Source organism: Danio rerio, chromosome 9, assembly GCF_052040795.2.
Source record: "Danio rerio strain M-AB ecotype USA chromosome 9, GRCz13ab, whole genome shotgun sequence".
Classification (NCBI taxonomy): domain Eukaryota; kingdom Metazoa; phylum Chordata; class Actinopteri; order Cypriniformes; family Danionidae; genus Danio; species Danio rerio.
Genome location: NC_141029.1, coordinates 51,163,551 through 51,190,000, shown reverse-complemented (window position 1 = coordinate 51,190,000; position 26,450 = coordinate 51,163,551). Strand labels below are relative to the sequence as shown.

Here is a 26,450-nt window from a genome sequence, read left to right as displayed (position 1 = left end):
CCTCTTCCAAAAATTTATCCTGCACATGCCCTTTGGACGGTCTCTGCACAGGCCTGAGACCAGGCAACGTTTTTCCAATCTTCTATTGTCCAATTTTGTGAGCCTTTGTGAATTGTAGCCTCAGTTTCCTGTTCTTAGCTGACAGGAGTGGTACCCGGTGAGGTCTTCTGCTGCTGTAGCCCATCTGCCTTAAGGTTGGACGTTCTGTGCATTCAGAGATGCTCTTATGCAGACCTCGCTTGTAACGAGTGGTTATTTGAGTTACTGTTGCCTTTCTATCTATTCTCTGTAAACCCTAGAGATGGTTGTGTGTGAAAATACCAGTACATCAGCAGTTTCTGAAATACTTAGACCCATACCTGTCAACATTGGGATGTGAAAAAAAGGGATATACCAACCATAATACCCCCTTCCCCTCTTCCTCCCTTCATTTGGAGCTGTTTTATTGTTCACAGTTAAATGGTCATTAATGTTTTTTTATTATTATTTACAAAAAATAAAAAATAAATATACACATTAGCAGCAAATACATTAGCAAACAGTTCAGCTAATTAAAAATAGCTGTTCCAATGAAATAGAATCAAGCTCTCAAATCTCATTAGTCGTTTCTTCACTGTATAACTTACACATTCTAATTAAAGAGCAACGAATCAATCTCTTATTTAGATTTTATTTTATTTTTTAGTCTGATCGCATTAAATAAGAGGTGTCACTTTAAAAATGTGCACATCTAACAACATAACAAAGGCATTCGACTGCTTTCCTTTTTATGCTCGTTTAAGACTAAATTACTTGTGTTTGAAAAAAAAAAAGATCTACATCTTTAGATGTTATTATTATTAATTATGTGTTTATGTCTGTTTAAACACGCACCCAAAAGCCAGACTTTTGCTCCGCTTCAAATCACCAGTACAGAATCCGTTTGGGAAACAGCTTCTATTTATCACTTTAGAGCGCGTCAGCTGACAGTCATGCACCTCTACATGACTGGTTTGAGGATTGCATAAGAGGGGCAACGGCATCTGTAATGAAAAAGAAGAGGAATCACGCTGTTTTTATATTTATTTCACAGTGTTTTCATGCCTAAATTAAGCGAAAGCACAGAACAGACTCTCATTTAAGAGCAAGGGGCGCCCCCTGGTGGTTCGGTGGTTCAGTGTTTCTTGCCACCCCACGGAGAAACACTGAAAATACAGGAGAAATACGGGAAACTACCTTTAAGGGATGATAGCGGGATAGAACTGTAAAATACAGGAGAATCCCGAGAAAAAAGAGAGGGTTAACAGGTATACTCAGACCAGCCCATCTGGCACCAACAACCATGCCACATACAAAGTCCCTTAAAGGGCCATGAAACCCCCTCGTTTCAGCAGGGTGTTTTCACACCTCTACTTTGGAAAAAGTCAGAAAAGTGGGCGTGTCCAGCTCTGTTTAGGGGGGAGTGTCGGAGGAACTAAAGTGGGATGGTGTGGGAGTGTCTATTTGTGCACGCGCGAGTTTCAGAGTCAAAATACACACCCACACAGACAGGAGTAAGTGATGGTGTTTAACCTACATGGACATCTGTAGTCGAATTATTTGCCAAATTATTAAATGTTGGACTTTAACTGTAGTTTGGCTCTTTCATTCAGGGAATTCATTCATGCCTCTCGCGACAAACGAGATATTTGATTCGAGGAACTGATCTAAGCGTGTATTTTTCATGCAATGTTTGATACCGCACGGCGAATGAGAGAAAAAAAAACCTCCGCATTTCCTGGAAACTTAGATGCACACGGCAGGTAGTGTCAGAAAGCCGCGTGTGTTATTCCGGTCACAAAATGCGGTGCTAACATTTCTTCACTCAGTGCAATAGTTAACTTAATTCGATACGAACAAACTGAATAAACAAAGAGCACTGGTCGCTCACTTACCAAATCTGTAGAGACAGGACAATCACCAGCAACTAGAGCCGCGTCTATATGGAGAGAATACTACAAACGAATCCAGATTTCAGCGTTTGCAGATGAGAACAGCTCTCAGGTAAACAATAATCCCCCTTGGACACGTAAGTTATTGTTGTCGAGCGTCGCGTACACTGTTAATCCACACGTGATCCAGATAAGCTCTCACAGAGAGAAAATGAAAACGAAACTTAACGGCAGCAGACTATAAAAGCAACACTTCACGCTTGTTTTGCCAACACAACGTGGCGTCTTTGTGGTGTAAGCGCGGTGACACAAATGAATATTAATGAAGTTGCACAGTAGAGCGCGCTGATTGGTTTGAACCAAGCCTTACTCATGCATTAATGTATCACACTGTAAGACGTAATAAGACTCACTCTGGCACAGACGTCCAGTCTGCACGCTGGAATACACGCTATTATGTCATGACCGTGACGCAGCTTCAAAAATTCGTTTCAAACAGGAAGTACGAATTTGCTTGAAATAACGCAAAAACAACCAATTTACACTTTTTAGTGAAATATAGGTGTCCTAATAGTGTTTTTAGCAGTGTGGGACACATATACGACTGTCAACAGCTCAAAAAATGTGTTTTGGTGTTTCGTGACCCTTTAAATCACCTTTCTTCCTTATTCTGATGTTCAGTTTGAACTGCAGCAGATCGTCTTAATCATGTCTACATGCCTAAATGCATTTTGTTGCTGCCATGCGATTGGCTGATTAGAAATTTGCATTAATGAGCAGTTGGTGTACCTTATAAAGTGACCAGTGAGGCATGCATATACTTAAAAGTTTATTTATAATTATACTAATACAAAATTACACAATTTAAATGCAACAACATTGTGTTGTATATTTTTGTTTTATTTTTGTGTATCTTATATTCATAATACATGTATAATGATACACACACAAATATTATGTCAAAACAAAATTTTATTTTGGATGAGCTTAATCTTTGACCAAAGTGAGAAATTGACTTTAAAAATGTGAGTAAACCTATTGAAACTTGAAAGTGTTAAGTTGACTTAATTTTAATAATATAATATATATTTTAATATATTTTAATAATATCCATACTTTATTTAACCCTCTACAAACAGCGTTGCCCTCGGGCAACAGAAAGTTTACTTAAGGTTCGTGCTAAGATTTAGATGGAGTTTGTATTTTTTTTTTCAATATTTCGCATTAATTTATATGTGTTATCTTCTATTTTTAAAGATGTTTAGCGACTAAAATATTAATTTATTAAATATATCAGTTTAATAAATCTGTTTCGTCAAATGCATCTAAATATATGACCTATATTCAGTTTACTCAGTTATACTGAGCACTGGATATGTTTTATATGTTCTTCCCTATTTCTTTAATGATTCTGTTACAATTCGAATTCAACTTGTAAATTATTATTGCTCTCTGATCACTGACTCATGATATTTGATATATAATATGTGAAGAATTTTCTCTGTGATTTTGTATCGTTGCATAAAAAATATTTTGGGGTTGGGGAGTGGGGTCAAACTTTTAACAATAAAATGTTCCCAAAAGAACACAAAAAATCACATGGAATTATTTTTGTCATTCACCATTAAAATATGTGCAGTTGAGTGTTAATCATTTAAGTCAACTTAAAAGTAAAGTCAAATAATCACTTTTTGCAGTGCAAATAATATAATAATAATACTAACAATATTAATAATAATAATTATTATTATTATAATAACAATAATAATAATGATCCGTTTTTACAAGATTATTTATTTCAGTCTTTTTACTGTATTTTTTATATTAAATAAATGAGTGCAGCTTAAAGCTAGTTGCTAATACAGTGTGTTTATTTTCTTCAGTAAACAATTCTGGTAAGGTTTCAAGTTGCCGCTTTAAATAAAATCCTGTTTTTAGAACAAACCGCTGCTTTACAGGCCACCTGAACACACGACACATCTGTATGACTGTGAAACCTGATACTGAACCAATCAAATCTCTTTTTCTCCCCACAGCAGGACAGTTTCACCTTCAGAATGAGATCTGAGCGTTTCCAGTTCAACCCCTGCTAAAATGACAGCACACAAGTGAGTTCTTCAGCTTTTCTATTATGTTAAACACGACCTGCACAGCCATTTGCGAAAACTTGGGTAAATGTTTTGAAAAAAATAAAAAAATAAAATAATAATAATAATAATAATAATAATAATAATAATAATTATTATTATTATTATTATTATTATTATTATTATTTTTGTTGTTGTTGTTGTTATTATTATTCTTGTTTTTTGTTGTTATTATTATTGTTGTTATTATTATTCACAAGTTAAGAGCAATCATTTTTCAGTGTGGTACTGCAGGGTTTTAGGGTAAAATTACAATTGTTTTAGGACCACGTCTTTCTTTGCAACTGTTTTTGACTGTTTTTGAACACTGTTTGCCCCATCTGAATAATGTGTAGCTTAATGTATGCTCCTTTAGTTTTCGTTAGTACAGAATAATTTTTATATAAATATTTGTGTCTTTTAGACTTTGTTTCAAGTAGTTGCATAAGTAGGATAAAGTATATCAAGGCATTTTTTTCCTCTCAAAATCAAGCCCTTTAGTCTTAAACAGGCTTTATGTCAGGGATAAAGTTCATCCAGGAGGTTGTTATCACAGAATAAAACCTAACAAGTTTATCAGTAGCACAATAAAGAAAAACTGTCCTAGATATACTTATTACATGACTACTTGCCAAAAAAAAAAAGAGTAAATAAAAATTTAAATACAAAACATGTTCTGAGGCGTAACAGTTTATTAAATCTTTAATTTAATGCAAAGCTGACAGGAATGAAAACAACTGATGGAGTAAATAGAATAACTTGTACATTTTTCAGTCACAAGATGGTGACAAACAGTCAAAAACAAAGCTGACAGAAACAAAAACAGCTGATGGAATATACACTAACCTGTGCATTATTCAATCACAAGATTGTGACAAACTGTCAAAAACACAAAGCTGACAGAACTAAAACAGCTGAAGGAGTATACACTAACCTGAGCATTATTCAGTCACAAGATGGCACCAAACTGTCAAAAACACAACGCTGACAGAACTAAAACAGCTGAAGGAGTATACACTAACCTGAGCATTATTTAGTCACAAGATGGCACCAAACTGTCAAAAACACAAAGCTGACAGAACTAAAACAGCTGAAGGAGTATACACTAACCTGAGCCTTATTTAGTCGCAAGATAGCACCAAACTGTCAAAAACACAAAGCTGACAGAACTAAAACAGCTGAAGGAGTATACACTAACCTGAGCATTATTCAATCACAAGATGGCACCAAACTGTCAAAAACGCAAAGCTGACGGAAACAAAACCGTATCCCTCATGGCATTCTGTGGAGGGTGCTCTGGGAGTATGGGGTCAGAGGCACACTGGGGTAGTTTGGTGCCGAGTGGAACATAGCTGACATGAAAATCAGTACCTCCAAGTTTGAGGCCATGGTGCTCCACCGGAAGAAGGTGGTTTGCCATCTCCAGGTTGGAGGAAAGTCCTTACCCCACGTAGAGGAGTTCAAGTATCTTGTGGTTTTGTTCAGGAGTGAGGGAAGGATGAAACGTGAGATTGACAGGCGGATTGGTGCAGCGGTAGCAGTTATGCGGTTATCTACTGGTTAGTTATGGTAAAGAAGGAGCTGGGCCGAAAGGCAAGGCTCTCGATTTACCAGTAAATCTACGTTCATACTCTCACCTATGGTCATGAGCTTTGGGTGATGACCAAAAGGACAAGATCTAGGATACAAGCGGCCGAAATAAGTTTCCTTCACAGGGTAGCAGGGTGCACCCTTTTGGATAGGATAAGGAGCTCTGTCACCCAAGAGTAGCTCGAAGTAGAGCCGCTGCTCCTCCACATCGAGAGAAGTCAGCTGAGGTGGCTCAGGCATCTGTTTCGGATGCCTTCTGGATGCCTACCTAAGGAGGTGATCCAAGCATGACCCATCGGGTAGAAAACTCGTGGAAGACCCAAGACAAGTTGTAGGGGGCTATGTCTCGTCTGGCATGGGAACGCCTCAGGATCCCCGAAGGAGCTGGAGGAACTGTCTGGGGAGAAGAAAGTCTGGGGTTCTCTCCTAAGACTGCTTCCCCCACAGCCTGACCCCAGAAAAGCGGTTGAAAATGAATGACAGGTAAAACTGTTTATTATGGATCAGTGATTCTGCGAGTTTTCAGCTTATTAATGACTTTGAGGTGTTGTTCATATGTGTTCAACTCATAAATACAGCTTATCCGACATGATTTGAGTTCACGATTAGACAGTGCTATGAAGGTTCCAGTATCTTTCTTATTCTTCTGCTTCTTCTTCATTGTTACAGCTATCCTGTTGTTTGCGCTGTTAAATACATCAATTTTCCATTGTGAGGAGAAACAAAAAGAGTCACTGCAGAACGCTGGCATGGATGTCCTTGAATTGTGTGAGACTTGCCAAGGTCGATGAAAATTTGATCAGCATTGAAACTGCCTGGCCTGGTGCGGTTTAATCGCTCAAAATATCCTCCAAATTCTCTGCTCTCGCCCTGGCACTGACCACAACAGAGTCATTTGCATTTCACAGGCCAGAAAAGGCTGCAGTTTACTTCAGTGTCTCAGGCGGACTGCCAACACTGAGGCCAAAGGCAGACCTAGAGATCTTTTTACTCTGTATTACACTCACTGAGGCCTGTTAAATGGACGCAGGTTTAAATAATACTGCAGCCTAGGGACAGAGTGCAAATGGGTTAAATGCACATCCGTTTTTACTATTCTGCAGTACGTTTTTAAAATCACTTAGGTTTATTTTGTGCTTCAGAAAATCGTACATCAGAGTTTCAGAAATGTGCTATGCGTTTTAAAGGAAGTGCTTAAAAATGTGCTTGTTTAGTTCGAAATTTGATGTAATCTCATATGAAACGTGAAGCTATGGCAGGGCATCTAGTAGCCCTTCCTCTTTATATAAAAAAACAGCCAATAGCGTAGGGAATTTTTGATTGGTCAGAAGATTTAATGAGAAACTAAAAACTGGCCACAAAACTGTTGGCATACTGTAAATAATTTCCATAAGATGTTTATTTTTTTTAATGTCTGTACATGAAATATAGATGATAAAATAGTAAAATATTTTGATTTCAGAGAAAATGAAAAGAAGCACATAAAATATTTCTTTAAGTTTTCCTTGAGAAAACTGAAAGTCATGTGCCTATTTCAGTATTAAAAATAATATTTCCAAAGAAGTGGCTGATTTTATTCAGCTATCCATCCCTTAATTTGTATTTTTTAATCTATGAAATGTATTATATAAAAAAGAAAATACATTTTTAAAAATTTGTGTTGAGTATAAATGTCACGTTAAATATATTATCAATCTGTTATATATTAATAATAGATTAAGAACATACTTTTTGTTTTTTCTAGCTTTTCATTCATTCATTTATAATTTTAAACAGTATTTTATTCTGAAAAAATAAGAAACTTTTTTCGATTAAAAAATATGAAAAAGTTTTTCCAGAAACTGCAGAAGTGATCAATTTAATACATTTCATTGCAACATTTTAATTCTAATTGATGTATTCATTCATTCATTCATTTTCTTTTCGGATTAGTCCCTTTATTAATCCGGGGTTGCCACAGCGAAGTGGTTGAACTAGGTATTGCACCCATGATTCAAACAATCAACAGCATCTACATTTAATAATGTTATAGAGGTTTAATACGAATTAATTCAATAATAAACCTTACCATTTTGTTGGAGTTGCGTGAGTGCACTATTCTGAGCTTATGAATGGTTGTATTTAAATTTATATCGTGTTTCAACTAATGCAATCAGCTTATGACTGCAAATCTTGTCACGTAGCATGTTGTTTGAACATGGGGTTACAATGTAACCTGCTCACCTAATGTTTACGTTTGTAATATTTATATTATTTGCAATTAATGACCACCTCGTGTGGATCTCTGAATCTGTATCTCATTTTGGAGGCTGTTACTGTCCAACAGAGGATGCATTTTGGTCACGGAGGCATACTTCGAGAGCCTTCCTGACTGAATGAATCAAAAATGTGTTTTTTCACAAAGGCAACCTGGGGTGCTGAAATATAATTGGCTAAAGTGGTAGTGGGTGGGTTAAAAGAACCAAAACAATGACTGATGTTGTGGCACGTAATGCACATTTTCAAAGCAGAATATCTGACTTCAGCATTGTTCTCAAATAAACAAGAATGTTTAATGTTTATGCTTTAGAAGAGTCAAAAACTTACAAACAGAACCTATATATATGTATATAAAATAGGTAACATTTTTTGATGCTTCGTTTGAGTATTAGTAGACTGTCTGCTTAATATCTGTTGATACTGCTCCTTCAACAGACATTTAACTGACTACAAGAAACATTGCAAGTACATGTCAATTTAAGCTAACCTTAACCCCAACCTAACAGTCTACTTATCTGATGAGAATTAGTTGACATGTAGTTACAATGTAACTTAAACTCTACAAACGGACCATCAAAATAAAGTGTGACCATAACATATATTAATTTTTTACTTTATTTTACCTATAGATGTTTTTATTAACTCTTTATTTATGCAAAGCAAAACATTTTATATCAATTAATCCAAACAGCCTTTCAAACTCATATGAAATTGTGAGGCTTTGCAGTACATTAAATGTCATACAAAAAATATTGGTCCCACTTTATATTAAGTGGCCTTAACTAATATGTACTTACATAGGAGTTAATAGTTTGTTACAATGTACTTATTGTGTAAATATATGTATTTACTATGTACTTATGCTTGATTAAATACATGTATGTATTTACATCTGTAATTAACTTTTGTAGTTACATTTGTAAATACACTGTTGACCATCCCATACACCTTAACCTACCCTTAAACTTACCCATGCCACCAAACCTGTCCATAACCCAACCTCTATCCCAACTCAAAAGCACCACAAGTGTTCTCAAATGCATTATAAACACAGTAAGTACATTGTATTAATTTTTTTGATGGAAGTACATAGTATTTAGGGACACAATATAAAGTGGGACCAAAATATGAAACAATAAAATAAAAAAATAAAACTTAGATTTAAGACAAAAGAAACCCATTCATTGTGTAAGTAAATCCAGTGTTTGCTGAGTAAACTAAACATCAAAGTGCATACATAATGTAAATCATATTATATAAACCCCCTATGCTTGCTTAACTGTGATGTTATCCTAATAGAAAAGTCAGATTGTATTTTCATATTTAAAATAGTGCATGTTTAATATGTTATGCACTATGATGAGGACATGGAGAAATGTGCAGCTTGACCTGTTTGGGTTATATTGTAGTGCTTGTAGTTGTCACAGCGTGATGAAAATGAATTGATGTAACAGGGTACAGAGTTTTTTTAGAAAAAGGACACATGAGGCTCGAGGCAACAAAAAATCTCCTTCTGCCTTCCTGTAGGAAAAACGAGAGGCAGCGAAAACAAAAGAACCGCCGTTTGATATCTCAGATTCATTACACACAATCAAGATGCTATCTAAATGACTGCAGTAAATGACTTTCCACTTCAGCTGTTCATTTCAGTTCCATGCAATGCAGTATGTGATGGTATATACAGCTGTGGTGGTGTGTGACATGCATTTGTTTTGTCAAACTGGCTCTAATATTTGATATTAATTGAGCAGGATTTTTAAAGAGCCCCTATTTTTGCATTATAAAAAAGCTATATATTGGTTTTGGGGTCTCCAGCATCAGGCCAATATGCATGGAACGTCAAAAAACACTTTCTTTGTCTTATAAATTGCATCTAATTTTAACTATCCCAATGACTTCCTTATGGTTTGTTCAGCGCTTCTATTGTTCCCAAACCCTTCTAAATACGAAGCTAATCTGCTGTGATTGGTCAGATGAACCAGTCTGTTGTGATTGGTTGACTGAGTTCAGCGCAAGACAGAGAGACGCCCACCACTGTTATGAAGTAGCAGAGTGTGTGTGAGAGCCCAATGCAGGAATGCAATAAAGCAATGCTGTTAACCCTCTAAAATCGATGGGAGCACCCCTGCTCCGGTTTGTGTGTCTCTGTTTAAAAGCCAATAAAAACCTAAAGCGTATGGGTTGAGCAATCATTTTTTTGCCCATGAAATCAGATGTTATACTTTCAGATCAAGCCCAAAACAGTCTCCTGTTGCAATGTTTACACTCTTTAATGATTTTACACAAATAGTTTACAATGTTTACAAAAAAAAAAACAGTTTAATACACTGCACGCCTTTGTATATGTGTTTTATAAAGTTTGTTAGTGGTTACAATATGACGTAATCACCTCATGTGCACTGTTAACCCATCAGGTTTGTTTCCTGTGGTGATGTCACACAGTGCGCTGTTTGATTTACGTAATATGCGCTCTTCTCATCGTGGTTTCTCTTCATCCGTATTAAAAGTAAAAGTTTTAGAGTTTAGAATGTAAATAAAGTCAGGTTGTGTTCCAGCAGTATGTGTGTCTATGCAGCCCATGAATGTCCCCTGTAGAATAGGTAGACGTCACGCAGAGCTTCAGGCCCCCACTTGGCATGTACTTTTTTATTTTTATTAAAATACTTATTTTTAATGACATTATGAAAAAAGACCTTAAAAGAAAATGTTGTATGTGATTTTTGTTTCATTAAAATGAGCAGAAACCCTGGTCCCCTCTTGGCCAGTATAGACCGACAATCCCCTTATAGTAACATAGGTGTGTATGCGTGTGTGTGTGTGTGTTTGCTCTGCTCTGTTAGATCTGTTAGCAAGGGAGAGAGTGTGTTCACTCCACTCTTTGTTAGATAAGTATGTGTGTGAATTAGAGTTTGTGTTCACTTGTGAGTGTCTGTATGTGTAGTCACATTGATAATTTAATAATACACTGTTAGAAATAAAGGTACGGGAGCTGTCAATGGGGCAGTACCTTTTTAAAGGAGACATATTTGCACCCAAATAGTCCACAGTGGTACCTAAGAGGTGCATATTAGCACCCAAATGTACCTAAAAAGTACTTTTCAGGTACCATTATGGACCCTTCAGGTAGAGGTCTGCATTCCTGCAGCTGTCCCGCGGGAGCCGCGGGACCCGACCAGATTTCTGCGGCGCAGGAATACATTTCCAAATAAAGCGCAGGAGCCATCGGTAACGGGTTTAATTTGGGATGGGAGCGGGCCGTCTAGCAATATCGCTCCCGACTCCCGAGCGCAGAATGACAGTTGTGTATGTGAGTGCGCGCGTGAATGAGAGAGAGAGCTTTGTTTGTGTGTTTGTGTGTGTGTGTGTGTGTGTGTGTGTGTGTGTGTGTGTGTGTGTGTGTGTGTGTGTGTGTGTGTGTGTGTGTGTGTGTGTGTGTGTGTGTGTGTGTGTGTGTGTGTGTGTGTGTGTGTGTGTGTGTGTGTGTGAGTTAGTGCGCGCGTGTGTTAGTTAGTGCGCGCGCGAATGAGAGAGAGAGAGCTTTGTCTGTGTGTGTGTGTGTGTGTGCTTGGTGCTTATGTGTGTGTGTTTATACAGACAGCTTGTTATAGGCTGTCTGGACTCTGTATAGCTGGGGGGTTTTCGTTTTTTTTCTCCCCCCGCTCTTTAGCGGGATCGGGCGCAGCGGGTAGAAAACAGGGCGGATCGGGCAGCGGGACAACAAATGGTGAATGTAAGTGGGAGCGGTCGGGTTTGGGCTAAAACCTGGCGGGTGCGGGCGGGAGCGGGATTCAAAATTTTGTCCCGCGCAGATCTCTACATTCAGGTACAAATATATACCTTTTGAAAAGGTACTGCCCCAGTGACAGCTCCTGTACCTTTAAAACAACAAATATTTTTGAAACAATACAGTTTCAAATTCTGTATTAATAGATAAGCGTGTGTGTGTGTGTTTCTCTCTGTCTTTCTGTGTTTGTGTGCGTGCGTGTCTGTTTGTCTGTCTGTCTGTCTGTCTGTCTTTCTATTTGTGTGTGTGTCCATATGTGTGTCCTTTTTGTCTGTGTTTCCTTTGTGTGTGTATGGATGTGTATGTGTGTGCGCTTGTGTTAGATCAGTGTGTGCAGTGCAGGCCTCAGGAACAGAAGGCAATGAAACCTTAATTACATCCTCTGTTATCTTGCTTTTTGTCTGTGGTCCTCTGGAGCTGCACTGTGTATTCCAGCCATCAGCGCTTCACCTGTGGATAAACAGCAGCATTGTTTGAGCAGCACACGCTTCACATTAACAATACGCAACCTTCTGCACCAGCACATTTTACCACTCATGTTCACCACATTCCTCTTATCTTCAGATGTTTCATTTGCCATCCAATAATGATAGCAGAAATGATTTTACAGGAGAGCATGAACAATCTCAAAAGCCTGAGCGAGGGACATTATAAAACAAATCAGCTCTGTGCATGAATATTAAGCACAACGTGTTGTTTTATGTGACAGGTTTTTATTGTGTATCAGACGCATTTAAGAAAATTAAAATCTTAAATACGATTGAAATGTTTTCCTCCAATTTTAAATTTGTTTGTTTATTTTATAGCTTATTTAAGTGGTAGTGACTGTTTCATTCATGAAAATGTAGCATCATTTACTGAAGTACACATGTCAGACATTACCGGATGTCTGGAATATCGTGGAATTTTAAAAGGTTTATTCTAGACATTGAAAGTCAGTTGTATATTGCAGTGCTTCCCACACATAGACTTTACTTGGGTGGACCGCCCAGGTATATTAAAGGCCGCACAAGTGTATTTGGTGGTGACACATTAACAATACTATTATTATCATCCTTTTACACTTTTTTTTTTGTATCTGCCAAAGAAAGCCAAACATTTGCGATCGATCAACCAGTGGAAAATCTCTCGCTCTTCACGTTTCCCATAGATATATACACTAGATATCGCATAGGGACCCTGAACATGCGTCAATAGCGCCGACACATTGGTACAGTGCTCCCAGGACAAATGTCATTCAACCGCACTAAACAAGACAGTGTCATTACGTGAAGATGCGGGACTTTAGCATTGTCTACGGGTGTAGTAAAGCGCAAACAAAGAAAACAAAGCACAAAGGCAGAACATTTCATAGATAAGATTCAGTTTTTTTACGTTTTTGTATGTTCTGAACTTTTGTGCTAAACAGTAGCGTTATTGATGATAATACAGTCACTTACTGCATTCACTATAAGTTAAAGTAGCTCCAACTCGCACTAAAGACTCGGCTTATGCTAGTTTTGTTGAATAAAATCAGCAAACAATGCAAAATAAATATGACAACGAGATGCTGCGGTGCCAGAAACTTGTATTGTTGTCAGCTAGCGAACGAGTCGTTCATAACGGAGATTCATTCACAAACGAGTCGCTCCCTCCATCAGTATGAGAAGTGAAAGCAGGAGAGGAGGTGTGTTTCAGGACACCAATTAGATCAAGTTTAACAGGGAGGGTGGATAGTACATTTCCATAATACATTACCATACACACAAACACAAGCTTTTTGTCAGGAATGCCTGTGCGATCACTGATCCATCAATGTAGAAAAGTGATGTAAAATGATAATTTTCGTAATAAAAAAAAATTGCATACTAACATCAAGGAAAACTCCCGATCATAGATATGTGTGTATACCACTGTACCTTGGTCCCGCATTCATTTCAATAGAGCGCTACCCTGTAGTAAAATGGTGGCTCTATTGACGCATTCCTTCCAATAGACAATAACAGGGTAGGTGACATCTAATGTATATATCTATGCATGTTTCCTACTGCTGGTTCGGTGTGCTTGCGAAGTCTGTCAACACTCACACAAACACTCACCGTGCTCTGCAGACAAACACTAGCTATGTTTCCATACACCTATTTTAATGCACATTTTGCACATGCACATAAAAAACAGTTGATGGAAACACCATGACATTTAAAACTGCTTTTATTCTAGCCAAAATAAAACAAATAAGCCTTTCTCCAGAAGAAAAAAATATTATCAGACATACTGTGAAAATTTCCTTGCTCTGTCAAACATCATTTGGGAAATATTTAAAAAAGAAAAAAAAAACAAAAGGGGGCTAATAATTCTGATTCAACTGTGTGTGTATGTATATATGTATATATATATATATATATATATATATATATATATATATATATATATATATATATATATATATATGATTTATTTATTTTTTTCCCATCGTCCTCATGTACTGAGGCTATGCTGATGGTTTTCTTCACTTGATGTGGCCACTGTTACACTGAATGCTCGTGTTAATTAAAAGAGCACTTCCACAGACTGGCTGCGTGCGTCTGATGAGAGTAAATTTGCTTTATAGATTGCCCAATTATTGATGTCTAATGGCTAAATGAAATCCGCGGATAGTCTGGGCCTTTTAGATATGACCTCTTGTAATTTTGAAGTTTGGCCAAGATGAGATCTCAGCGCTTGCTCATTTTTGATGGAAAATAATTCATCCAACAAAGTCTGCATGCGTTTTCCTCTCATTTCAAGGCTTTTTTTTCTTCTGTACAGCAGTTCACTTTTGAAGCAGCATTTGAATGAACAAGCAAGTTGTTTTAGATCTTATTCTGGTTCTGGTATTGATTTTATAATCAGCGTTGTTAAAGAATAAGTGGGTGGATTTTGGCAGAACTGCAGCTTCTTGATGGTGAAACAGTGGCTTTTGAAAGTGGAGTCTCAGGGAATCAGGTTGTCATTTGCACTCGCAGCTGAACTTCAGTCTGTGTCTCTGGGATTCAGGTCTCCAGAGTGCAGGACCCAGCAGGATTTGCAGTCGTCAGTCATGAATCTATTATTCATAGCCTGTGCAAATCCCTCATCATCACTGAAGATCTGCTGTTTGAGCTCCAGCATCACTGAACTCATGTCAGATACCACAGTGTGCCTGACTGTGTGTTCACTCAGGAGGACTCTACTTGCTGAAACTTTAAAAAGGGCCATTGATAAAATACATAATCATCAAGTAGAGCATGCTGTCACTTTTTTACTGAGTTGTGCAAAATTCAGAGAATTATTGTTATTGATATTATTTATTACTTTTCCCATTTATTGTATTTTATTAACGTCTACTCCTACCCCAACCCTAAACCCAGCCATCACAGTAATGTAAAACAGTAGCTGTACCGAGTATTATTTATTAAATTACCTAATAAATTGTGTTGTATTAATGCCTACCCTGACCACAACCCTAAACCCAGCCATCACAGTAAAGTAAAAACAGTAGCTGTACCGAGTATTATTTATTAAATTACCTAATAAATTGTATTGTATTAATGCCTACCCTGACCCCAACCCTAAACCCAGCCGTCACTGTAATTGAAAATAATAAATATTGTTACAAAAATTAGGCTATATTGATGTGCGGTTGTTGCGCTCTCTCTGTCCCTCTCTCTCTTGTTAACATGCTTAAATACTTGTGTTATATGACAATATAAAAGGTTTTTTAGTCCTCATTTATGAGATTTAAAGTTTGGGACTTGCTGATGTCTGTTCCGAAATGAAAGTGTCAGAGTTGACGTCATTCGCAACGGTTTTTAATGACGCGTGACTCGTATTGACAGGTGAAAATCTGATCTACCTGCTTACACTGCAGACAAGAGGGCACAGATCAAATTCATATCGGATAAATGTCCACATATGAACAAGGCCTGAATCTGATTTGAGTAAATTGGAATCCATTTGATTTTTTTTTTTTCTGCTTAAACGTATATGGGCTATATCCGATTTGTGCCACATGGAAGAAAAAAATCTGAATTGAGTCACTTGAACCATGCAGTTTAAATGCAGCTATTGTTCCGCTGTGTCGAGTTTCTCAGTGGGTGTATTGTTTTTTTCTGAACGCTAGCTTATTGTGCAAGTAGCTAAAACTCACTCATTCAGAGGCAGGAACCGGCGGATGTGCAACAACATTAATCATAAGGTAAACACAAAACAAAAGTTTCCATCAAGAGCTACTTAACGGGACTCAACACTTGTAAAGACTCGCTCCAACTAGTTCGCATGGCTCATGGTCCCACCCACACTGGTCACAGCTACCAAGCTGACAAAGGACTCTGCAACCACGTGAAGGCTGCACCGGTGTGGTGAAAATTCACAACCTTCGCTGTGACTGATGCCGCTGTTGACACGCACCTCTCTGTGCACGTCCTGTCATGTTGATATATTTATACGCGTTATTACGGAGACATGTTAATATGCAGCCGTCAATCTAATCAGTGGGCGAGGAAACTGCACTCGTGCGTTGCGGTGGGCTTCAAAATGGGAGGGATTTGGATCCTATTTTAACGTCAGGAAATTAAAAAAAAGAGACTTATTGTCTTACAATCACCCCAGTATGACTGTGTACACACTATACCTATACAAAGTTCTGTCCAAATAGCTTAGAAAAGATGATTTTCATCATAGGTGCCCTTTAATGAGTCTGCTTTTGAACAGACTGGCTAAGTTCTTGAGTTTTCCTCCCAAAAAGCGTCTCACGCCTCCAAAAGCCACCGGGCTTTCAATGTCTTCTGTCTTCTGAGGTCAAAGTAATTAATTATATAAGAAAAAGGCCCACAGTGGCTTCTCATACCACAGAAAATCTTATTTTTCTTTTTGATATTTGGCGCCAGTTTGTCAGGAATTGACGATTTTGCTCTCTTTGGATGTAAACGCAAATTTATTTGCAAATGTTTTTGTGATATTCCAGTTTTTCGCATAAGTCTAATTATAAGATCTCACGGTTCAAGCCTTCGATTTAGTTCAATTCGATATCTTGGTGCAATGATGCTTTCCATACACAATTATTTATTTTACTTTACAACTTTACTTTTTAGGGTGCTTTCACACCTGCCTTATTTAGTTCGGTTAAATTGCGCTAGAGTTCATTTTCCCTCTTGGTGCGGTTCGTTTGGGCAGGTGTGAGTGCAGCAATCGTACTCGAGTGCGCACCAAAAGTGGACCAAAAAAGCTTTCAAACAAACCTTGGAGCGGTTCATTTGTGGTGAGAATATGATCCGAACTAAAACAAACCCAACCGCAAAAGTACTGCGCCTTTTGGACTTATCCAGCTGCCGATGCGCTGTGCATTATGGGATATGGAGGAAAAGTGTTTGTTGACAACGCTTTACCTACAGAGAGAGAGAGAGAGGGGGAAAACACACTACCTGATGAATTGTTGGTAATATTTCCTCCTCCTGAAGTGAAGTGCGATACATTTAAACATTGTTTTCGCTTCATTTTCGAAATGTATTGTTTGTCTTAAGCAGGGGTACAATCAGTCAGAGCAGTAATCCTTCCATATTAAAAAGCGACATTTTGTGTCTGCAGGTTTGTTTACTTGCGGGAGTTCATTGACATTTTCCCGCACGTGTATTCTGACCAATCAATAAGCAGTTTAGGAAATATATTCAACAACATCTGGCCAATGAGTGATGTGGATTTTGGCAGATGACTGCATTTTGGTTCTTTTCAACTGGTTTAGACCAAAGCCAGCAGTGTGGTGTGAAAACGACCCAAAGATGGCAGAAAATACAACGAGGTATCATTTCTTTCCCTTGGTCTTTGAATAAATGAAGTCAGATATGTAAACTGTACTTTTAATTTTACCTGCTCAAAGAAAACACACTTTTTGAATGTATCAAACAAAACTTAAGAACAATCTGTAATAAGTGGGATCGGCAACAGAGGTGAGGATCCAAGGGTCAATACAGGAACAGGCAGGATCATGCAGGTAATCCAAAGGATGGTCAGAAAAACAGGCGAATGTTCGGGAGAGGCGGCAAAACAACATAAACTATAAACAAAGCAAAGGGAAAAAAATGGCAAAGCAAGACAAGGAAAACGCTTTGATAATGCTCACAGGTCGCAAGACTCAGCAAAGTGTGTGTGTGAGTGAGGTGTATTTATAGTCCTGGTTATCAGTCTTCATGAGCTCTAGCTGTGTGTGAGTAATCAGGGGTGACCTGAAACTGGTGTATGTTTGCTGCATAATGGGATATGTAGTCCGGTTCAGTGGCAGATGTGATGTGTTGAGTGCCCTCTAGTGTGTCTGGTGGGCACTCAACTTAATGACTGTGACACAGAGACAGAGGACAACAGGGGCATTTATAGCAAAATAAACTAATGCAAATATTACTCCTGCTTGCTTTTTGAATGTCCTTCTTTTCAGTGTTGTTAAATGCCTATGATTCGTCATCATGTACAATCACTCAACAGAAATGATTGTTACTGGACTGGGAAAGTTTCGCAGTTCGCTGCATTGCAAAGTTCAAGCTTGGTGAATTCTGACCTGCAAAATCGCCTCACGTGACTGCGTGAGACCAATCAAAGATCTAAACATGACCTCTTTTCAAAGAGTTGAAACAGGCCTGCCTTAATGAATTCTGCAAACACCAATGCTAATGCAGCACACGTATACGCATCCTTTCAGCAGAATCAAGACTGTAAACTGAAATGCATACATCTGAAATGCGCATTGTTCTCTAACTACATCCCATCAGGACGGACACTTCCCCGAAAGCCTGAATTCTGTTGGCGGAAGATGATGGCTATAATCAGCTGTGTGATTAGAAGAAGGCTTTGATTGTATCCGCCAGGTTTCTCTCTCTCAAACCTGGCTGAGGAGAGATTCTCTAGAGAGAGCTAATAGGATCTAAAGACCGCGGTGAAAATTTGTGAGTCTGAACTGCGTTCCCTCATTATCGGGCCACGCTCGCATGGAGAATGTTAAGCAGGCTGCTGCACACCGACACGCGCTAACTTCATCAAAGAGAATATTTCAGATCCGAGAGCACAGTCAACCTGAACACATCGGCTGTCATTAGGATTATTAAGATGCTTTGGAGTTTGAAAGTGGACGGATGCTGCATTCTCTTTTGTTATTTGTGTACTGTTCAGAACTAAATGCTTGTAACATTCTGAAATTTGAATATAAGTACCAAATAGATAACCTATAATTTATAGTGACGTTTCTTTTTAAATATATATTTTTAATTTTGTTTGTTTACCATGTTTTATATTAGTATTTTCAACCCAGGCTCATTCTGATTCCATATGCGTCCCATGAGCTACTTTGTTTTGCTTTTTTTTTTTTCACAAATCTCCAGTGGCGCTTCTTGACCAGAGTGACTGGGCAGGCCGGGCAGGGCCCACTTGTACTTTTAGGGTGCACACTTTAGCATACATCACAAACTACTTAATTATTTGAAATCATTTTTTTTTTTCATACATCATTCTGCAGTCGTCATAAACAAGCTAAATGAATAACTTAGGCTCAAAATAATTTTCCTTGTTAACTTTGTATTGTAGGATAACACATTTATAACATTCAAGTACATCAACGCAAATTTTTGCACCTGTAAACTTTAACAGATGCAGTTGAAGTCATTTTTTGCCCTCTCGTTAATTTAAAATAATGTTTTCCAAGTGATCTTTAACAAACCAAGGAGATTTTCACAGTATTTCCTATAAAACCATTTTTTTTTTTTTCTGAAGTCATAATAAGTCTCATTCCTTAGTTTATTTCTTGGAAAAAAGCAGTTTTTAATAAAAAAAAAAATAAAAAAAATAAAAAAAAAAAAATATATATATATATATATATATATATATATATATATATATATATATATATATATTATGGTCAGTGTTATTAGCCTCCTTAAGAACTATTTACAGTATATTTTGGATTGTATACACGACAAACCAGTTATACAATAACTTGACTATTCCAACTTTCCTAGTTGACATAAACTAGTTAAGTCTTTAAATTGAAAATCTAAAACTTTAATCTGAATCAAAGGCCATAGAATACAGTTAAACTCGGTAAGTTAAACCTGGTACCGGGTCTGTGACGTCATCGACAATTGCTTCAAGATTTAAAGGGCTAGCATTGCACCAGACCCCCTTAAGTGGTTTTGTTTGAAAGTGTAGAATCTATATTTTATGCACATATGCATCACTTTGGTTTTTATTTTACTGTAAAAAAGTTATTTACACTTAAACACATTGGTTTATTTTCATATTTTTCATATGACACATGTACAAGTTATACCTCAAATGAAAGCTCTTGCCGGTGCTCATACGATTCTAGCAATCTTTTTACTGAATTATATTTACATATCAAACAGTTGCCGAATAAATCACGGTGTTTCCATGGAGCAGAAGTGAAAACAATACATTTATGATCACTAAGCAGCCCCAGATAGCACAGACACCAGTTAACTCTTGCCTTATGCTGTGTGCTTCAGGGCCATTTCTCCTCTGTTTTTGAGATGATGTGCATAAATAATCCTTTTATATGTCTGACTTGGTCCAAAAACAGTGAATTATGTTTGATCAAACAAAAAAATTGTGAAATATGAAAACAATGATCGGCCCCTGTGGCTTGTACAGCACCTCTCATCAGTTGGAATACAATAACTTTTACATAGATTATGGTGGAGACATTTTTCTTTTTTCCTATGATTAAAGACATTTGTAGGAACCACCAAAATTAATTACAGCACCCTAAACTGCACAGAACCTAAAAGGTACACCTTTAAATTTGAGTTTATTAAAAAAAAAAAAAAAAGTGCCTCTTTTTTTAGGTGTTTATTATAACACAGACAACATATACAGTTATTTTAAACATTTTCAATGGTGGTTTATGAAAATTTAAAGGGTTTTCTTTAAAATGACACCACATTCTTGCATTTACATCCCTGCATGTGGATTTGGGAAGCTTTTAAACTTGGGTAGGCAAAATCCAGGCGGAAATCCCAAATCAACAGCAGAGTTTAACTGGTTAAAGGGACTTTATACAATTATCCTGCAAAATAACAAGTAAAATATTATGCATCTGTCACCATGGGAAGATAAAGTATTTATTAGAAATTAGTTAAAATATTATGTTTAAAAACATGTTGTAAAAAAATCATGTGTTTGAAGAATCGTACTTTGTCACTACTGAAAACAAAAACAAATGCAGGCAAAACTAAATGAGTTGAATATTACTTTTACATGAGCGTAACTGAAAACTACATTTGATCAATGTGTCACCTGTTCACTGGTACTTGCCAACTGTTTGTAAGGCCAAGGTTGCATTTCTTAACGTAAAACTATGTACACACAATTTCTGATTATAACCTCTGCATAGCCGAGGACTTCCAGTATTAAACATTTTAAAATTACCATTGAAAACAAAAGTCTAATATAATCAACAGTGGACATTTTGATAGTGTTTCATAACATGAATGTTACTGAAGTCGAATATTTTTATAACCTGTGTTAGTTTGGGGGTTAACGTCTGACGAATGCGGGAAACTGATGCACGCAGAAGCATGACCGAGTGTGCACGCGAGACAGGCCTTAGTCATGTCTTCGCAGTCTGCCACTGATTACTGATCTCGTTTCTCAGTGGCGTTTTGACAAAAATGCGGGTCCAAATTTAGGGGGGCCAGAGGGGGGCCAAGCTTTTTGACACCCCCCTAGAACTGCCACTGCAAATCTCTAATTTCTCTCACGAGTCCCATTTGTTCCTGCCCTTCTCATGTAAATCTACCAGAGGTCACTGTCGACTGACTGAATGAATGAATGAATGACTGACTGAATGACAGACTGACCAATCGACTGACCCAGCTTTTGATCAAACCTCCTCCTTTCCTAAACCCAACCGATAGTGTTTTCAAAAGCACCAATTGATCAGTGCCCACCAACTTCCACAGTTCTTTCAAAAGCAATCCAGTACAAGAAAAGCCAGATTTTTACCACATTATCAGATTTTACTACATTCTCACCGTTTTTTACTTGTTTATTTATTTATTTTATTTTTTTGGCTATTTGTTTCTGCTTTCTGGAACTGTTCATTCAAAAACAATGCTGATGAATTACACACTGACATTTAGAAAGTAAGATTTGGGCTTTGTTCAAACCACTTAAATAGAGTAACAACAATCATGGTGCATTTGCAAAAACTACAAAATATTAAGGGTGTCACGATCCTACAAATCCTCGATTCGATTACATTTTCGATTCTAAAGTCACCGTTTGATTCTCGATTTAAGAAAGAAAAATTTGAAAGCACAAGCTATGCCATTTTAAGATTTTAATGCAATATAGTAATATCTGACCCTTGTCCTATCCTAGAACTGAATGCTGTCCTAGATAGTCATGCAGTATCAAAACAATGGCGATCTGAGGAAAATCATGCAGTGTGAACTCAGTGAAAAAGCTTTTACAATGCGTAAAAGTGGCCCAGTAACATATTTGAGATTCGCAGAATTGTACACAGCGCCCTCTGGTAGATTTTGGAGAAATGGCATATATAAAGACATGGCCTAGTAACATATTTAAGAGTGTCAAAACTGTACACGGCAGCCTGTAGTAGGGTTAGGAAAAACTGCAAGCATACGCAGTAGCCCCAATCACATATTTTGCAGTTCGCAAAAACTGTACCTACAATGAGCCTGGGTTGTTATATTGGCTTGATGCTGGGCTGTTGTTTTGACTTTTTTTTCTTTCAGCGTATTGTAGTAAAGAGAAACTTGAGGTTTTAGCCTTAACAACAAATAATATGATAGTGTTGGTCTTTGGAAAATGTATCTTACCATCCTTCAATCACACATTTATGGCTCTGCTCTGTTTGTTCATAAATCTCTGTTGGCTGCCTCCAAAATACTTTTAAAGGAGCAACATTTCACAACATATCAGATGTGTCATTGTTTATTTAGTGAAGCCATATGGAGTATAGTGTCTCCACCTCCTCATATACGTTCACTTCTATATCTTACATGTCTCTGGCAGTGCATTGAAACACAGCCTTTCTGTTTTGTTTCTGTTCATTAATCTCACTATAGATGTCTCAACCGTAAATTGCAGGTCTAATTCTGTAGAACATTGTATGAAATCTTGTAATATGTTTCTTTTAATTTCAGTGAATGCCTGAATAAAACAGGGTCACTTTGTAAGACGAGATCGATTCGCTCATTGTTGAAGCGTGCTTACTGAAGATGAGCATCGTTTCAAGAATATTCAGTTCATTGTTGTGAAAGAGAGATCAGAATAAAACGAGTAACTCAACTGACTGGTTTAACAAGAGAACAAGATGCGTTATCATTATAGTTTAGGTATGAAGGTATAGGAATAGTTCGCTCAGAGCAATTTATTTATTCAAACATAATCCAGAGCATCATCATAATCAATGACATTTTAAAAAATAATAATAATACATTTTTCAGAACTTTGTTTGGTTCCTCAGAAAAAAAAACTTTGATTGCAAGTAGTTGGTTTTTTCATAGTATAAAAGATACATATATATACATATATATACACATACAACAGTTCTGTCTGGTTCTCAAATCTTTGCGATTAACAATTGTGATATTCTGCAATATCAGAACTCCTACAGCCTCTTTACCCTTTGTGTATTACGCCGCCCACATACAGCCAGCAAAAAGCAGACACTACAGATCTAAAGTTTAAAAGATGCACGCTCAACTGTTTAACTGTCAGCTTATGATTTGAATCCGGAAGAAAGTAGTTCCTCATACAAAAGGGTTTTTGAGACTCTCCATGTTTGATTTTGTTTTTATATACACAATTATGCCAAACCGTTGAAAACGCAATATCACACGAGTAGCAGTGCGATTTGGCTGTATATCGGCACTGGTGGGAGCACTAAGGCACTCGGCCTGTGGCCTCGTGCCAACGGACACCTTCCACCAGTGCCGATATACAGCCATATAGCACTGCTACTCGTGTGATATTGCTCATATATATATATATATATATATATATATATATATATATATATATATATATATATATATATATATATATATATATATATATATATATATATATATATATAGAGAGAGAGAGAGAGAGAGAGAGAGAGAGAGAGAGAGAGAGAGAGAGAGAGAGAGAGAGAGAGGTCCGAATATTTTCCGTCATTGACAGATTATGCTGAGGGTGATCTATTGTAATTTGACGGTAATTGTAATTCTCACTCTTGTCCAGCTGTTAGCGATTGTCTTTGTTTTGTCTCCTCTTTGTCACTGTGTGCGTACAGTTGCAAAAATGTCACAGCAGCCAAATGTGAGAATTTTTTTTTAAACGGCCAAATAGTTGTCTTATTAATAATAAAGGTGAAAAAATAGGAAGTGATGCAGCGGACGATGAAGAACAAATAGACAAAATCCTCAGTCGCCGACAGCTGTTCGAGCCATTGTGCATTGTGAGCACTACCCATAGACTGAAATATAGGCACTACCGAACGCAGAGGGGTGCAGGAGCCTGTGCTTTAGCATTTTTTCCCGGTGAAATGAGTGCTTGCAGGATCGGGAAATCCCACATTCAGAGAATCCAGCAAACTTAGTTCTGATCACAGCCTTAGGAGAAATGTATGTATATATATATATATATATATATATATATATATAAAACACAAAATAACGACTGTTAAATTACATAAGTATATCATAAAATAACACATATTAAATTACAGAAATTTCCTTAAATTAAATATAAAGTTTTGTAACTTAATATCCATTATTTTATAGTATATTTCTGTAATTTAACAGTCAATATTTTACGTTTTTATTTTTTTAAATAAACCCTAAATTACTGATTTTTTTTACAGTGTAGATTAACATAGCTTATCATATAACTAATATTAGGATCATTATGAAGTCATTTAAATATTTTTGATAACAGGTGTATGTGAAAAGGGGATCAGGCTTTCGCTGTTATTGCTCCAAAATGCTGGAATAAGTTTCCACCTCACATTAGACACGCTCCACTTTTACTTGTTTTTAAAAACCTTCTGAAATTGCATCTTCGCCCTTTAGCAATTGAGACTTTTGAATGTTGAGGAGTTTGTTTTTATGTTTTAGTTGTTATTTATGTGCTGTGTGCTTATTTTAATTAGCATTGATTGTGGGCAGCACTTTGGGCAATGCTGTGTAGTAAAAAAGTGCTATATAAATAAACTACTACTACTGCTACTAATACTACTACTATTTAAACAAGGAAGTTGTAAGAATAGGAGTCGAAGTATCAGATATTTTACAATATAATAACAATGTGTGTTTATGTAAAACATACGTGTGAAAGGGTTAAATATGTGATGCTGATTTCAGCCAGACTTTGGCACGTATGTGTGTGTATGTGCGTGCATGCGTGTGTGCTAGTAAATCATTTCTCCACAGCAGCAGTTGGAGTGTGTTGTGTCCATATCCGCAGAGCCGTGGAGAGTGAAGAGACTCTCAGATTCACCATCTGCTGCGGCTGTAATGACTACCTGCGATAGACAGAGAGAGAGAGACAGATGGAGAGAGTCAGAAAAGAGCAAAACTGGACCTGAGAAAGGAGAAAAGGGACAAAAAGGGATGCACAATGAATATGAGACGAGAGGATTAAATAAACTCCTCATATGAATGTGAGACGAAGCGGCTCAGAGGAATACTTTCTGCTTAAAATCAAAACTGACCCTATTTATTTGTGGATGATGCATCGGTGCATATTATTCCAGTTTTGTTTGTTTTCATAACCCGTTTTTTCATCAAAATGTAATGGCACGCTCTGCCTACGAAATATATATATATATATATATATATATATATATATATATATATATATATATATATATATATATATATATATATATATATATATATATATATTTTTTTTTTTTTTTTTTTTTTTTTTTTTTCATTTTTAGTTGACGTCACAAATCCCTCTTGCTTTTTACTTTAACAGAATGTAATCTTTAGAAAGTTTAATAAACTGTAGAGAAAGAGTTTAGGTTTTTGCAGGCAACTATAAAGAGTTTACTATAATAGTTGGTTGGTTGGTTGGTTGTTGGATGAATGGTTGGCTTGATAGATTTTTTGGTTGGATTGATTGATTGATTGATTGATTGATTGATTGATTGATTGATTGATTGATTGATTGATTGAATTATGGATTGGTTGGTTGTGGTTGGTTGGTGGGTGGGTGGTTTTTGGATGGTTGGTTTGGTTGGTTGGTTATTGAACAGATGGATGGATGGCTGGCTTGGTTGGTTGGTGGTGGGTGGTTTTTGGATGGTTGGTTGTTGGATGAATGGTTGGCTTGATAGATTTTTTGGTTGGATTGATTGATTGATTGATTGATTGATTGATTGATTGAATTATGGATTGGTTGGTTGTGGTTGGTTGGTGGGTGGGTGGTTTTTGGATGGTTGGTTTGGTTGGTTGGTTATTGAACAGATGGATGGATGGATGGCTTGGTTGGTTGGTGGTGGGTGGTTTTTGGATGGTTGGTTGTTGGATGAATGGTTGGCTTGATAGATTTTTTGGTTGGATTGATTGATTGATTGATTGATTGATTGATTGATTGATTGATTGATTGATTGGTTAATTGGTTGGTTGTGGTTGGTTGTAGGTTTTTGGATGGTTGGTTTGGTTGGTTGGTTATTGAACAGATGGATGGATGGCTGGCTTGGTTGGTTGGTGGTGGGTGGTTTTTGGATGGTTGGTTGTTGGATGAATGGTTGGCTTGATAGATTTT

The 26,450-nt window shown here is 37.0% G+C and overlaps 1 protein-coding gene and 1 long non-coding RNA gene across 13 annotated transcripts in view; one reads left to right on the top strand and one right to left on the bottom strand.

Moving 5' to 3' along the window:
- b3galt1b (beta-1,3-galactosyltransferase 1b) overlaps window positions 1-26,450 on the top strand; it is a 370,673-nt gene that overhangs the window by 260,555 nt on the left and 83,668 nt on the right. For 6 of the 12 annotated variants that reach the window (XR_015500020.1, XR_015500021.1, XR_015500018.1 and 3 more), the window contains one exon: window positions 3,950-4,018. The gene's annotated coding sequence lies outside the window, so the exon portion shown is untranslated. Of the gene's footprint in view, window positions 1-3,946; window positions 4,019-26,450 lie in introns of all 12 variants that reach the window. The other 6 variants (XR_015500017.1, XR_015500019.1, XR_015500016.1 and 3 more) reach the window with 1 other exon arrangement.
- On the bottom strand, window positions 14,459-19,469 carry LOC147842445 (uncharacterized). The gene is made up of 2 exons (XR_015500132.1): window positions 15,197-19,469; window positions 14,459-15,090 (listed from the first exon to the last, which is right to left on the bottom strand). It is a non-coding gene; the product is annotated as an uncharacterized LOC147842445 (long non-coding RNA).